This window comes from Diceros bicornis, chromosome 40 (assembly GCF_020826845.1).
Source record: "Diceros bicornis minor isolate mBicDic1 chromosome 40, mDicBic1.mat.cur, whole genome shotgun sequence".
NCBI lineage: Eukaryota > Metazoa > Chordata > Mammalia > Perissodactyla > Rhinocerotidae > Diceros > Diceros bicornis.
The window spans coordinates 14,993,018-15,007,084 of record NC_080779.1 but is presented as its reverse complement, the minus strand read 5'-3'; positions in this window follow the sequence as shown (position 1 = coordinate 15,007,084).

Below are 14,067 nucleotides of genomic sequence, written 5' to 3'. Positions count from 1 at the left end.
ACACTATAACATCTTTATGCTTAAAATAGCGTGGTGCTAGCACAAGAAAAGACAAATAGATTAATAGGATACAATAAAATCCAGAAATAGACACTAACATATATGGAAATTTAGTATATTATAAATGTGGCATCTCAAATCACTGGTACTTTTAAATAACTGATGCTAGGATGACAGATAGCCACTGGAAAACAATAAAATTAGATCCATGCCCTATACTACATACCAGAATAAACTCCAAATAGATCTAAGTCCTAAATGTAAGAAAATGAAAGCATACAAGTACTAGAAGAAAACATGAGTGAATTCCTCTATAACATGGGTGTAGAGAAAGATTTATTTAACTACAACTCAAAATCCTGATGCAATAAAAGACTGCTCAAGTCACCTATGTAAAGATTTATTTTTTAAAATGCATTACCAGAAAGCACCATAAACAAAGACAAAAGATAAATGATAAACTGGGAGAAAGTGCTTACACAATATGTCACACAAAGGGCTGATGTTCTAAAATATAAGAGAACTCTTAAAAATTCAGGGGAAAAGAATGACTAAAACCTGGCAGAAAAATAGGCAAAAGACATGTACTAGTCACGAAGATAGAAGAATAGACCTAAAAATATGAAAAGATGTTTAAATTCACTAACAATAAGAAAAATGCAAATTAAAACTACATTTAGAGAACTTCCAGTAATGTGGTAACGTGAAGTGCTAACGCAAATCTATTCACATATAATAATTTTAAGACCTGGAGAAAATATTTTTAAAAATCAACACGTGTTTAAAGGCACAATAAAATGTTCAAAAGCAGGCATAATGTGAAGAGTTTCTCCAAAAACTACCACTGAAGAGGAAGGTTGTGACACTCTGGCCTAAGGGCTCTCCCCAACTTTCATGGCCAAGGCAACAGAAAACTGCAGACTGACTGGCTCTAGGTGTCGGAGATAAGAGTTCAAGACTGGAAAAGAAGTGAAAATGCAAAGAAGAAATCCAGGCAGCAAGAAACTACAATAAGAGTGAGTCATAAAATCCAAGGATAAACTCTGTTCTAATTTCTGGCTGATCACTAAATTGTGCATGTACAGAGGAGAACCTAGGGAGCCTTGTTAAAAAAAATAAGTAGACAGAAAGCTGAGAGGAATCTACTCTTGAGAAATAGAACTTTGTGGAGCAAAGTCTGTGCGTTTGCTGCTTTTTAACTGAAATGCATTTTCAAACCATGTACAGCTTGGGCAGCAGTAATCTACTCTTATGGGATTAAAGTGTCAGAGGACAGAGTCTAACGCTGGCAGAGCAATTGAAAATTTAAGCAAGGAAATCACTGAAATCCTGCCAAAACCTGCCAAAATCCTTGGCCAACCATCAAATTATTAGGCATGGGGAAACACCCAAGCTGCCAGGATAAAAAAAGAAAAAGCAACAGTGAGAAGCCATAGAATGAATAGAGATCGGAACTGCTTCATACTACAGAAGAAAAAAGTTTGCAGTTTGAGTACAGGCAAGATAACTTCCTATTAGAACAGCAAAAAAAAAATCAAGCAGACAAAAAAAGCCTTGAAGAATGCAAGAGAATCCAGCATCGCTAGAACATATTGCCTAAAGTTTCCAATTTTGAACCACAAGAAACTCAGTAGATATACAAAGAAACAGGAAAATGTGTTTCATTCTGATGGATAAAAGACTTAATAGAAACCTTGATTGAGTCCAGACATTGTATTTAACAGACTCAAAACAGCTACTATAAACAAATGCAAAGAATTAAAGGAAAATATAGTATCAATGAAGAAATGAGTAGGGAACCTCAATACAGAAATGAAAGTATTAAAAAAGCAAAAGGAAAATTCAAGAACTGAAAACTACAAAAAAAATATATACTAAGTGGACAGAACAGCAGAATGGAGAGAGCAGAAGAATCATTGAACTTGAAGATAGATTAATAAAATTTACCCAATCCAAAGAACGGACAGAAAAAAAGATGAACAAAAGTAAACAGAACCTCAGAGACCCTGTGGAAAGATTTCAAGCGTTTCAAACTATGTGAAATTGGAATCCTAGGAGAAAGGAAACAGAGAAAGAGAAAAAAAACGTATTTGGAGACAATTACTGAAAATTTCCAAAATGTGGTGGAAAACATTAATAGATCCAAGAAGCCTAACTAATCATGAGCATGATAAATACAAATAAAACTACTCCAAGGCACGTAATATTCAAACCACTAAAAGATGATGCTAACAAGAAAGTCTTGAAAGCAGCCAGAGAAGAACAACATGTTACATTCAGGGGAACAATGACACAATATGAATGACTTCTCGACTAAAACTATGGAGACCAGAAAGAAAAAAAAAAAATAACAAAAACCTGTACCAAACAATTGTGTATTCAGTGGAACTAACCTTCCAATATGAAAGTGAGAGGAATTTCACTGTCAATATGGTTGAGTAAACTCTTAACATGGAACCCTCTGACAGATAACTGTAAATTCTGGATAAAATAAAAGTAATAACTACCCAGAGACTCTGGAGAGTGACCAAAGGCAGGCAGATTCTGGTGTGGTGAGTTTCCTATTATTACATATTTAGCTTGAGGGAAGGCTGAGGCAGGGAATGGTCAGTACCACATGTGAAGGCTTAATCTCTGAATGAAAACATTTAGTCTTTCTGGCTTGAAAAATCAGAAAACAGAGTTTGGAGAAATTATAGCTTCTGGAAGGTGCAGGGAGTATCCCAACAAGGACAGAGCCAGAGCCACAGTGAGCCACAAATTTTGTATATGTAAATTGCCCAAATCTCTGACTGACACCTTAATCACACATAAACAGACAGGTTACAAGCATATCTTCTAAGGCTAAAATAATTAAATGGAAATTTGAGCTTCCACCTAAGAGGCAGAGATTTTCAGTTTAAGTTCAACAAAGATAATGTCTGCTAAAACAAAAATATGAAGGCTTCTAAGGAATGTTACAGAATCTAGAGTCTTTACAACTTAATATGCATAAAGTCTGGGATACAATTTAAGTTATTCAAGATATAACCATGAAAATGTGATCCAGTTTCAAGAGAAAAGGCAACAAACTAACTGTGAGATGACCCAGCTGTTGGATTATCAGACAAGGACTTTAAGCAGCTAGTATAACTATGTGCATTAACATAAGAGAAAATATGCTTATATTGAATGAAAAGATAGGAAATTCTAGCAGGAAAACAAACTATAAAAAAACTAAACAAATGGAAAGTCTAGAACTAAAAAATGCAATGTCTTAAATCCACTGAATGAGCTTACGAGCAGAAGAGACAGGGGAAGGAGCCAGTGGATCTGAGAGTTATCAATAGAAATTGTTCAGTCTGAAGAAGAGGTAAAAGATTTTTTCAAAAATGAACAGGACTTCAGGGAACTGTGGGAAAATGCAAAAAGATCTAACACACTTTGTAATTGCAGTTTTAAAATTACAAATTTTAAAAATTGTAAGAGAGGATGAAGAAAAATATTTGGAGAAACAATGGCTGAAAAAGACTTCAAATTTCTTGAAAGACACAAATTTACAGATTTGTGAAGTACAGTGAACCCCAAACAGAATAAACAAGAAGAAAATCATTCCATCTTAGGCACAATGTTGAAAACCAGACATAAAGAGAAAATCTTGAAAGTTTCCAGAAAAGAATGACACATCACATAAAGGGGAACCATAATTAGAAATCACTGACTTCTCATCAGAAACTATAGAAGTTAGAAGGCAGTGGAACAATATCCTTGAAGTGCTGAAAAAAAATAAAACCTCTCAACCAAAATTCTATATCAAGTGAAAATATCCTTCAAAAATGAAAGCAAAATAAAGACATTTTCAGACAAAAGTCAGTCAAGAGCAGTTATCGTCAGAAGAATTGTACTATAAGAAATGCTACAGGAAATTCTTCAAGCTGCAGGGAAATGATACAAAATAGAAAATCAGATCTTAAGGATGGAATGAATAGCAACTGAAATGGTAAGTATCTAGGTAAATTTTTTTAACTGTTTTTTGTCTTAATTTCCTTGATAATACATACAGATATAATACATACAGCAACTATGCCATAAAAGGCAACTGGTATAGTGCTAAATGGACCTACAAAGTTTCTATATTTTACATAGTTGTGGATTTTAACTTCTTTCTCTCAGCACTTCATAGAACAAGTAGACAAACAACAACAACCACAACCAGTAAAGACATAGATTATCTCAACCACCTTCACTTATACTCTGGAAAACATATTCTTTTCCAGCATGCTTGGTACTTTCACCAAAATAGCCATATACTTGACCATAAAATGTCTCAATAATTTTAAAAGAATTGTGATCATACAGAGTATATTCTTGGGCCACAATGAAATTATATGAGAAACTAATGGCAATAAAGATATTCATTAAAATCTCAAAATATTCGGAAATTAAATAAACACACTTCTGAATAACCCGTGGAACAAAGAAGAGTTACAAGGTAAAATGACAAATCCAAAAGTTGGTTCTTTGAAAAAAATCAACAAATTATATAAACATCTAATTAGGAATAAAAAGGGAAAGAACACAAAAAGGGGTTAACTCTAAAGATCCTACAGACATTAAAATCATAATAAAAGAATATTATGAACACGTTTTTTCCTGAAAATTTCAAAAACTAAGAGGAAATGGACCTTGAAAAATACAACTAACCAAAACTGACACAAAATGAAGCAGAAAATCTGAATCATCTTATCTATTAAAGAAATTTAATTTGTTATCTAAACCCTTTCCACAAAAGAAACTCCGGGCCCAGATAGTTTCACTGGTGAATTTTGTCAAAGATTAAGGAAGAAATAATACCAATCTTGCGCAAACTCTTCTGGAAAATAAAGAAGAGGTAACACTTCTCAATTTATTTTATGAGCCTAGCATAACTCTAATATCAAAATGAAGGTTACAATAAAAGCAAATTATGATGTAAGCAAATCAAATCCAAAAATACGTAAAAACAGAAGCCATCTCATGACTAAGTTGGGTTCATCCCGGGAATTAAAAATAATTTTAACAAGCAAAACTCCATCAACGTAAATTTGATTCATTCCATTGTAAAGAATCATCTCAATAGATGCAGAAAAATGTTTTGATATAATTCAAAATCCATTCATGATACAAACTTTCAGGAAAATAGAAAAAGAGAAGAACTTCGTCAAACTGATAAAGGACATTGTTACATAAACGAGCCAAAGATAGCATCTGTGTCATGCCCCCTAGGTTGTTTATTTCTTCACTGCAAGCTGAGACCCATTAGCTCAGGAGACTGCTGGCACCAAAGTCAAATTTTTGCACATCCAATTATTTTTAAAATAGTCCAAACAAGCATATTTTTAGCTGCATAGACACTGCCTGCTTTTCACACCCCATGCAACCTCACTCAACAGCTGTTACCTATTGATAAAATAGCCTGTAATTATTAGGCCCCAAGCAGCTGCTGCCCTTCAGAGATCCCTCACCCAGAGACTCCCCGCCCCGTTGCTGAGTGATATCCCCGATATCTAAGCCCTCTCTCCGATCTTCCTCTGCACCAGCAGCTCCCTTGCTTGACTTCTGGAAGTGGCCCCTCACTGTAAGCCTCTGAAAGGCCTCATGCTGTGAGGGACTTTCCCCTCTCATTCAACCCTGTCCAAGTGCCACCCAATAAAGCCTGTTGCATTACTGCCTCTCCTGGTGATATCTTTTTCCTTGATCAGTCCCTGAATCCCTCAAATCACCTATAGGCACCTACCAAAAAGAAAAAAATCTACAGCCACCATCATACTTAATAGTGAAAGAATGAATGCTTTCCCCTGTGATTGAGAACAAGACAAGGGTGCCCCCTTTCACCACTTCTATTAAACATTTTAGTGAAGTTCCTAGTCAGTACAATAGGCAAGAAAAGGAAATAAAAGTGATAAAAATCAGAAAATACGTTAAAAAGCTCTATTTGCAGAAGTCATAATTATTTACATAGAAAATCCTAAGGAATATTCAGCACTACTATTAGAACTTATAAGCGAGTTTAGTAAAGTCACAGAATACACAATCAATAGAGAAAATGGAAATGTATTTTTATATACTAGCAACAAACAATTGAAAATGAAATTTTAAAAATTCCATTTAAAATAGTGTCAAAAACCACAAAGTACTTAGTAATAAATTTAACCAAAGAAGTAATGACCTCTACATTAAAAACTACAAAACATTCCTTAGAGAAATTAAAGCCAAAATAAGTAGATATACCATGTTCATAGATTGGAAAAATCAAAATGATTAAGATGTCAATTCCCCTAAATTCATCTATAGATTCCACGTAATTCCACACATAATTCCAGCAGGCTTTTTGTTAGAAACTGAGAATCTGATTCTAAAATGTATGTGGGAATGTAAAGGAACTAGAATTTACAAGGCATTCTTGAAAACAACAAAGTTGAGTGACTTAAATTACCTGATTTCAAGGCTTATTCTGCAGTTGAACAATAGTGTGGAATTGGTGAAAGGATAGCCATATAGAGCAGTGGAATGAAAATGAGATTCCAGAAATGGATTCACATATATATGGTCAATTGATTTTCAACAAAAGTGCCAAGGCAATTCAATGAGAAAAGCAAGTATTTTCAACAAACGGTACTGGAAATACTGAATATGCATACGGAAAAAAATGGACATCAACTCTTACATCACACCACAAATAAAAATTGAAATGGATCATAGACCTAAATGTAAATGCTAGAACTATAAAACATCTAGAACACAAGATAAAATCTTTGCGACCATGGGAGTAGGCTGATGTTTCTTTGTCAGGTCACAAAAAGCAATAAACACATAAGAAAAAAATTATAAATTAATTTTCATCAAAATTTAAAACTTCTGCTCAATAAAAGATATCAATAAGGAAATGAGTTAAGCAAGCTACAGACTGGGAGAAAATATTTGGAAAACATATTATTAATAAAAGACTGGTATTTAGGATATCAAAATAACTCTGACAACTCAAGAAGAAAAAGGCAAACAACCTAATTTTTTTTTAACAGGTAAGATTTTATTGCGTACTTCCCAAAAGAAGATATGTGATTGACCATAAGTGATGGCAAGGGGGCCTCCTATTTGCCTCCACCCTCCTACCTTGCAAGGAAGAGAAAACCACCCAGAGCAGTCAAGAGCCATGCAGGCAAATTATAATCGTGAGCTCAGCATCAGCACCAAACTCCTTTCACCTATCTCCCTTGCACTGGGAGACTTTGCCAGGGCTCTTACTCTCTTCAGGAGCAGCCCATGTATCCCCACCCGGGAGCGAACTGTCCTCCACTGAGAAGTTAGTCTCTCGTCGCCCCTCTCCATGACTTTTTCCTTCCTACTGCCACTGTAGTCCCCAAATCCCCCTTCTGTCTCCCCAGACGTGTGGTGATCTCACTCTCATCCAGCTCCTCCCAGGCATCAAGTGGCTGGTGGAGGCCCTCACCAAGTGCCCCTTTGGAGTCAAAGTGCTACAAATCTCTCCCCAGACACCAATGACTGTGTTGAGCCTTACCACCTTTCCTGGTGTTCCCACAGCAGTCCTTCAGAAGCTCATCACCCTTTGTTCCAGGGAGCACGTTGCTGTCTCTTGCATGATCTCGAGGCTCTGCCAGCCCATTCACAAAGAGTAGGAAGTCTTTCTCAACATGATGAGGTGAGCTAAGCACATAGAAGTTGCTCAATACATATTTGTGGAATGGATGGAGCTTAGTTTAGGCAACCTTGGTCCCGGGCCTCAAAATTCCCTGACGGAGTATGTGTACTTTAGAGAAATTGTAACTCACTCTAGGCCCCAGCAGTGCACAGCATGGACTGGCGGGTGCCTCCCCAGGCAGCCCCTCTGGGCGGGGGGAGTGAAGAGGATCTCTACATTACCTGGAGCTGCAGGAAGGCCCTCCCCTGTCCTTTCTGATTTGGCCTCTGGTAAAGAGGGACATGTAGTATGGCCTGGCCATCCACATCCCCTTACAGGACCTGTAGACACCAGCTCTTTGGTCCCTATTTGATGGTATTTTGCATGGTCTACCCAATATCCTCTGGCTAATATAGCAATTATGCGTGAGCCAGGAATAAAATGGGAGACCCCATTCTCAGAGGGTCTGGCCAGGGAACACTGTTTGCCAATGTGCCCACCATTAGGCATGATTATCTAAATGGAAAAGGAAGATGTCTACGATTCACAGCTGATTGCTGTTTGAGGGCAACAAATGGGATACGGCAAGGACTCTCAACCTTATTCATAATGAGGAGATGAACCTCTATTGACTCCTCAGTAGTTAACCCATCTGAAAACTGGACATGCAGGATAAGGTCAAAGTGACTGCACCTTACTTCTTCCAGCCTGTTAACCTTCCCTGTGACGACTCAGATGAGTTTGGATGGACAGAGGTCTTCACAGACACATCAACAGCCATTTTTGTGGCCTGAGAGTCCACACCTCTCTGCCTGATGCCTGGTGGGAGGATTCTGAGTCCTAGAAAGGTCTGGGGGCCCAACTTCCTGGTGTTACAGAGACCACAGGGACACAGTTTAAATGTGTTTAACAACCCACCTCTGGTGCCAGCCTTGCTTTACGGTGGTGGCCACCTCTCCCGTGCCTCAGTTCCACCTTTGTTGTTGTGAAAATCAAATGAATTAATTTACAGGTGCTTTGCACAGTGTGGGACACAGAGTAAGTGCTGTGAACATGATGATATTATTACCACCAGGGCTATGTTTTCTCAGCATCTCTCTCTAAATAACAAGTAGGTTTCAGCCCTGTAGGATTGTTGCAAAGTATCTTCTGTGAAAAGAGCAAGCCTTAGCTCTCCAAGATCACAAAACTATCCATCTATTTGACAACTCTGCAAGATTCTATGATTTCTTTTCATAGGCTGGAGGCATAACCCACATGTACTGGGCTCACGTCTCCTGTGTTTATTCTCCACTCTGGGCCTCAATTTTCTTATCTGTACAGTGGGCAGGTTTGAGGAATGGGGTCAAGTGTGTGGGAGGACATCTACTGCATCCAATGATCCCGAAAGAACTTCCCAGGTCTGCCTCCTAGAGCCCTCTCCCCATTCTTCTTCCGCAACCAAAACAAGCATCAATAGTAACCATGGGCCTATGCAACACGCAGAGAATGTGAGCTCACACAGGTCAGGAGAAAACTGTGGAGATACTCTCATCCCAAAGGTAGGCGGAAGCCAGGGTGGGGAGGTGGAACAGAGAAGAGAAGTGAAAAGAAGGGAGAGAAAGGAGGCAAAAAGGGTAAAGATTGAAAGAAAAAAAATGGAAGGAATGGAAGAAGGAAGGAGGAAAGAAGAGGCAGAAGAAACAAAGATAAATTCCTTTGTATATCCGCTTGGTAAGAAATCAGAATTCAATAGAGAAGAAAAATTCAAAAGCTGAACCTCACAGAGTCAAATGGAAACGTAAAATCTCCTTGTCTCCTCTGAAATATATTATTCATTGTTCTGTGTCACTGCAGATGTGTGCTGGGTCCACTCACAGATAAGCAGGATACATTTGCATGATTTAAATGTCACCCGGATCTTGTGAATAACAAACTGCATGAAGTCATTCCAGAGGGTCTGAATCAGTTGTCCTGGAAACCCTTACCTCGGCAGCTAAGCCCCCATGCTAGGGTTTGAAATGCTCCATGTCTGTGGCTTCTTCCTGTGCTGTCTCATTACTCTAAGATGCATCAGGGTCTAAATCAACAACATTCCCTTCACCAGCAGCTTTTGAACACCCGCAGCACGTGGGGCCACCTCATCACCATATCAAATAGGTTAAACCTAGTCACTGTCCCCCTGGGAATTTTAATGTCGACCATTGAAAGAGGCAAGATAATCGACATCTGCAGGATGAGAAACGAGTCAGGTGGCTGTGGAAGGGAAAAATGATGACTGTCTTCCAGAGTAGTATTCACTGAAACTTGAGCATAGTTTCACTGTGTCACAAGGAATTTCGACATTATTATCCCCATTATCTATGTGCTGGGGAAGAACTCCTCCCCCTATGTGCATTCCTGAAACTTGGTACCCAAAGCTAGGATTCACACATTTAGCAAGTATTTATTGAGTTGCTACTATGTGCCAGACTTTATTCTAGGCTCTGGGAGGTGTCGCAGTGAACAAAGGAGCACAAAATCCCTATCCTCAAGGTGCTTACAGACTATGGAGGTGACTGAAAATAAATAAATAAAATATGCAGTATGTCAGATGGAGATAAGTGTTTTGGAAAAAAATTAAGCAGGAAGGGGAGACCGAGAGTGTGGGTGGGATGGGAGAGGAGTCTTGAAATTTTGAATAGACTTTTCAGTCTATTCAAAATTGCTCACTGATATATGAGCAAAGACATAAAGGAAGTGAAGGAGGAATCCACATGGATGACTGCCAGACAGCGGGAATCGCAGGTGCAAAGGCCCTGAGGCAGAAGTGTGCCTGGCTGTTTGAGGGTTAACAAGGATGCCAGTGAAGAGGCAAGGGTGGAAGCAATGAAACCAGTTAGAAGGTAATTGCAACAATCCAGACCAGGCATAACAAAAAGGGTAACAGTGGAGGTGGTGAGAAGTCATTACACCTGGATTTATTTTGAAGGTACAACAGGTGAGATTTGCTACTGGAGTGGACGTGGGTTATAAAAGAAATGGAGTCAAGGATGACTATAAGTTTTTAGAACTGAGGTTCTTGAAGGTTGACATTGCCATTACAAGAAGCTCTTTAGTAATGCATTTCAAATTGGAGAAGGCGGCCATGAGGCTTTCAGCATATTAACACTCCCAGGAAGTGAGTCACGGAAGAGGGAAAGGCTGGGGCCAGACTCTGGGGGATGAATTCCCACCCTTCTTCACCCATAGGCACCAAACACATCCCACTCTCACCCCACTCTACTCCCTTTTAGTGGTCACTGGTTTTTAAAAAATATTTAATACAATTTCTTAATGAGGTGTGATTGGCATGTAATAAAATGCACAGATGTTCAGTGCTCAGTTCAATGGGTTTTGAAGTCGTGTACACCTGTGACAACAGCACCGCAAACCAGATATTGAATATTTTCTTCATGCCTGGTTGCAGTCAACCCCACTTTGACCCCCAGGGAACCAATGTTCTGGTTTTTCTGCAGCGTGGCTCAGTCTAGCTGATTCTAGGACTGCATGTAAATGGAATCACACCGTGTGTACTCTTGTGTCTGAACTGCTTTCCTCAACAGTGTTTTTGAGAATCGTCCACACTGTTGCATGTAGTCCTTCCTTTTCCTTGCTGAGTGGTATTCCAAACTTGAATAAACCACAATCTGTTTCTCCCTTCATCTATTGATGGGCATTTTTGTTATTTCCAGTTTGGGGCTATTATAAATAAAGCTGCTATGAACATTTGTCTACAAACCATTTTGATGACATATGTTTTAATTTCTCTTGAGAAAATATCTAAGCGTGGAAATGCAGAGTCATGTGGTAAGTGTACATTTAACTTCATAAGAAAGTGCCAAATAGTTTTCCAAAGTGGTTGTATCATTTTACATTCCCACCATCAATGTGTGTGTTGCCCCACATCCTCCTCAAATTCAGTGCTGCCCGTCTTTTTAACGTTAGTCATTCTAGTAGGCGTGTTGTAGTATTTCATTGTGGTTTTAATTGGAATTTCTAATTTGTAATTCATATTTTGATTACTAATGACACTGAATACTTTTCATGTGTATATTTGCCATCCATATATCTTCTTTGGTGAAATGTCTATTCAAATATTTTTCCCATTTGTTAATTGGGTTGTCTTTTTATTATTAACTTACATAAATTTTTTATATACTTTGAAAATTAGTCCTTTGTTAGATATATGTGTTGTGAATATTTTCTCTCTGTCTGGGCTTATCTATACATTTTCTTTCTAAATATTTATTTTGAAATGATTTAAGACTTATAGAAAAGTTACAAAAAATAGTCCAAAGAATTTCCATATGCCCTTCACCCAGAACCCATAAATGTTAACATTTTATCATTTACCATGTTGACTTTATCTCACTCCTTCTCTCTCTTATTCCCTCTCACACACACAATAATTTTTTTCTGAACAATTTGAGACTAAGTGACAGAGATGACGTTCCTTTATCTCTAATACTTCAGTGAGTATTTTTGAAAAATAAGGACATTCTGATTTAACCGTAGCACAATTTTCAAAGTCAGTAAATTAACACTAATACAATACTATTATCTAATCAGCAGATCTTGTTCAAAATTCACCAGTTGTCCCACAATGTCCTTTATGGCCAAAAAAAAAAAAAATTTGCTAGAGTCAAAGATTCAAACCAAGACCACATGCTGCATTTAGTTGTCATTTATCTTCAGTCTCCTTTAATCTGGAACAGTACCTCAGTCTTTGTGTCTATCTATCTATGTGTCTATCTGTCTATCTATCTATCTATCATCTATCTATCTTTATTTATTGTCTTTCATGACTTTGACAATTTTGAAAAGTACATACCATTTATTTTGTAGACTAGTTTCTTCATTTTCTTGATGGTATCTTTTGATGAGAAATTTTTATTTTGATGAAGTACAACGTATTGGTTTTTTTACGGTTAGTGCCTTTTGCATCTTCTCTAAGAAAATTTTGCCTACACCAAAGTCATGAAAATATTCTAGAAATTTTTTGTTTCTAGAAGCATATGGTTGTAGCTTTTATGTCTATCTACGATCCATCTCAAGTTAATTTTCCCGCATGGAGTGAGATAGGGGTTGAGATTGTTTTCATTCACACATATCCCAGTCGTTCCATCACCATTTCGTAAAAATGAATTTCCTTTCCCACTGAATTGCCTTGACACATTTATCAAAAATCAATTGGCCATATGTATACATGGGTTTTTTCCTGCAATTTCTATTTTTTTCCACTAACCTGTTCCTTATGCCACACTATTTTGATTATTATGGCTTTATTGTAACTCTTGAGATCAAGTAGTAAAATTCCTCCAACTTTGTTCTTCAAGATTTCATCTAATCTAGATCCTTTACATTTCTATAAAATTTTAGACTCCAATTTCTTCAAAAAAAAAACCTGTTAGGATTTTGATTCAGAGTGTATGGAATCTATAGATCAATTTGGGAGGGAAATCCTAAAATTACTGAGATTTCATAAACATACATCATAACATGGTATATCTTTACATTTATTTAGGTCTTTAATTTCTCTTAGCGATGTTTTACAAATTTTGCACACAGTGTTAGATTTAGTCTTAAGTAATTTATATCTTTGATGCTATTGTAAATGGTATATTTGAAATTTCATTTTCTATTGTTTGTTGCTAGAACATAGAAGTACAATTGAGTTTTTGTATATTAACTTTGTGTCCTGCAATCTTGTAAATTCACTTATTAGTTCTAATATTTTTTGTAGATTAGATAGGGTTCTCTACATACACAATCGTGCTATCTTTGAATAATGACAGTTATCTTTTTCTCATCTTTATGCCATTTTCTTTTTTCCTGTGTTGTACTGGCTGGGACTTTCAGTACAATGTTGAATAGAAGTGCTGAAAGGGAACATCCTGGCCTTTTCTAAAATGACTTTTCTCAACCCGAGGAATTCCTTTCTATTCCTAATTTGCCTCGAGTTTCTTTCTTTCTTTCTTTTTTTTAACATGACTGAGTGTTGGATTTTGTAACAGAGACCATATGGCCTGAAAGCCTAAAACGCTTACCATCTGGCCCTTTAAGAAAAAGTTTCTGACCCCTTCTCTAGATAAAAGTATAAAAGATACCCTGGGTCATAGCACATATGTCAGTTTGGGTCTAATCAAGAGACAGAAACCACACAATAATTTAAATAGGAGAAGATTAATATACAAATTATTAAACTATGATAAAAGGGTAATTAAAAAATGTAAGATAATTTACATAGCACCCTAGAGCTGAAAGAGAGTAACCAGTAAAGGAAAAACTTGGAATGGGAACCCCTCCCCAAGGCTAGTATGTACACCATGTTGGAGCTGTTCCAATTGCAGTCAATGGGAGGCAGAGCAGGTCGCTGGTTTGCGCAGGCCTGAGCTGGTCTGCAGTTGCTG